We start from the raw sequence: 2,500 nt of genomic DNA on the forward strand, positions 1-2,500 counted from the left end.
CTGGGATGACAAGGAGCTCAGTCTTTGAAAGATTGAGTTGAAGGTGCCGTTCATTCATCCATTTAGAGATATCAGCAAGTCATGATGAGATGAGATGAGGCTTCTCTTTTCATTGAGCAGGGTTTTCAGCTCAGGGGTCACCCAGGGTTTGTTGTTTGAGAAACACTGTATTTTGTTGGTGGGTACAGTGTTCTCAACACAGAAGTTTATGTAGTCTGTGATGCAGTGAGTTAAACCGTTGATGTCCTCCCCATGTGGGCTGCACAGCACCTCCCAGTCAGTGGTGTCGAAGCAGTCCTGCAGCGCCTCAGTGGCCTCCTTAGACCACTTCTTCACATACCTGGTTGTGGGGGGTTGTTTTTTCACCATAGGTATGTAAATGGGCTGCAGTCTCACCAGGTTGTGGTCTGAGCGGCCCAGTGGGGGGAGGGGTGATGATCTGTATGCATCCTTGGTGTCTGCATACAGTAAGTCCAAAGTTTTATTGTCCCTGGTATGGCAGTCAACACACTGAGTGAAAGTAGGGAGAGTGGCAGACAGGGAAGCGTGATTAAAGTCTCCTGAGATGAGAAGAAGAGACTGGGGGTGTGATGTCTGTAGCTGAGACACTACACTGTGGATGAGTTCACAGGCTGCAGCAGGTAATATGGCCGAATGCTTACAGCCAGCAGCTCCACATCCTTAGTGCAGCGCTGTTCTTTAACGGTGATGTGCCCAGAGTTACACCACCTCTCATTCACATACATCGCTATTCCCCCGCCTTTCTTCTTACCGCTCTCCCTCGCGCTCCGGTCCGCTCTGACGAGGTGGAAGCCGTCCAAAGTTACGAGCGTGTCCGGAGTGAGTTCATTCAGCCATGTCTCCGTGAACTGCATGATGCTTCACTCTCTGTACTCCCTCTGAAGCCGGGTGAGCGCCGTCAGCTCCTCCATCTTATTAGGGAGAGATCTTACATTCCCCGTCATTAAAGACAGCACGGATGGTTTGTACCGTCTTTTCTTATTCCGACACTTCACTCCAGCTCTGCATCCCCTTCTCTTCCTCCGTAGTTCTGCGGGGATGTCCGGTCTTTCGGCTGGATGTATCCGAGGCTGGCACAGCGCAACCAGCTGTTCACGGGTGTAAACAATGGAGCCGTGACTGAATGGGTCTCCCGAGGAAATTTTAAAGAATCCACAGAAAGAGAAAAACATCACCAATACTCCAAAAAGAAGAATATCCATGTTTGCTGTTTGGAGTTGGAGTTACTCGCGAAGTTACAGCAACAAAAAGTAAATATTAACAAAATAAACTAAAAAACAATAACGAGGGGGGTCGGAGCTGCGTAACAGGCGACCACCCAGAGCGGCGCCAGAAGACTGAGAGGCGTAGGAGAAGCCATGAGAGTGGATTATTGAACCAAGTGAGCTTGTGTATATGGAGAAGAGAAGGGGACCAAGCACTGACCCTTGAGGTACCCCTGTGGATAAGCTGTGCGCTTTGGACACTTCTCCCTTCCACAACACTCTAAAGGATCGCCCAGAGAGGTAGGACACGAACCAGCAGAGGGCAGATCCTGAGATGTTCAGAGAGCGTGGACAGGAGGATTTGATGGTTGACTGTGTCAAAGGCAGCAGACAGGTCTAGTAGTAATAGAACTGAGGACTGACCCGCAGCTCTGGCAGCTCGTAGTGATTCTGTTACTGACAGTAGTGCAGTTTCAGTAGAGTGGCCCCGCTTAAAGCCTGACTGATTTGGGTCAAACAGATCGTTTCTGGACAGGAACTCAGAGACTTGCTGTGTGTTACCAGAAGGTAGGTGTGTGTGTGTGTGTTACCTTGCAGAAGGTGTGTGTGTGTGTGTGTGTGTGTGTGTGTGTGTTACCTTGCAGAAGGTGTGTGTGTGTGTGTGTGTGTGTGTGTGTGTGTGTGTGTGTGTTACCTTGCAGAAGGTGTGTGTGTGTGTGTGTGTGTGTGTGTGTGTGTGTGTGTGTGTGTGTGTGTTACCTTGCAGAAGGTGTGTGTGTGTGTGTGTGTGTGTGTGTGTGTGTGTGTGTGTGTGTTACCTTGCAGAAGGTGTGTGTGTGTGTGTGTGTGTGTGTGTGTGTGTTACCTTGCAGAAGGTGTGTGTGTGTGTGTGTTACCTTGCAGAAGGTGTGTGTGTGTGTGTGTGTGTGTGTGTGTGTGTGTTACCTTGCAGAAGGTGTGTGTGTGTGTGTGTTACCTTGCAGAAGGTGTGTGTGTGTGTGTGTTACCTTGCAGAAGGTGTGTGTGTGTGTGTGTGTGTGTGTGTGTTACCTTGCAGAAGGTGTGTGTGTGTGTGTGTGTGTGTGTGTGTGTTACCTTGCAGAAGGTGTGTGTGTGTGTGTGTGTGTGTGTGTGTGTGTTACCTTGCAGAAGGTGTGTGTGTGTGTGTGTGTGTGTGTGTGTGTGTTACCTTGCAGAAGGTGTGTGTGTGTGTGTGTGTGTGTGTTACCTTGCAGAAGGTGTGTGTGTGTGTGTGTGTGTGTGTGTGTGTGTGT

The 2,500-nt window shown here is 49.6% G+C and overlaps 1 protein-coding gene across 2 annotated transcripts in view; it reads right to left on the reverse strand.

Moving 5' to 3' along the window:
- The window catches only part of rnf168 (ring finger protein 168), a 19,463-nt gene that overhangs the window by 11,408 nt on the left and 5,555 nt on the right, over window positions 1-2,500 (reverse strand). Inside the window, exon 1 of one of the 2 annotated variants that reach the window (XM_065959996.1) lies at window positions 1,817-1,842. The exons of the other annotated variant lie outside the window; for it this stretch is intronic. The gene's annotated coding sequence lies outside the window, so the exon portion shown is untranslated. Of the gene's footprint in view, window positions 1-1,816; window positions 1,843-2,500 lie in introns of those variants that run through there. 2 annotated transcript variants of the gene reach the window in all.

Source organism: Labrus bergylta, chromosome 11 (assembly GCF_963930695.1).
Source record: "Labrus bergylta chromosome 11, fLabBer1.1, whole genome shotgun sequence".
Classification (NCBI taxonomy): domain Eukaryota; kingdom Metazoa; phylum Chordata; class Actinopteri; order Labriformes; family Labridae; genus Labrus; species Labrus bergylta.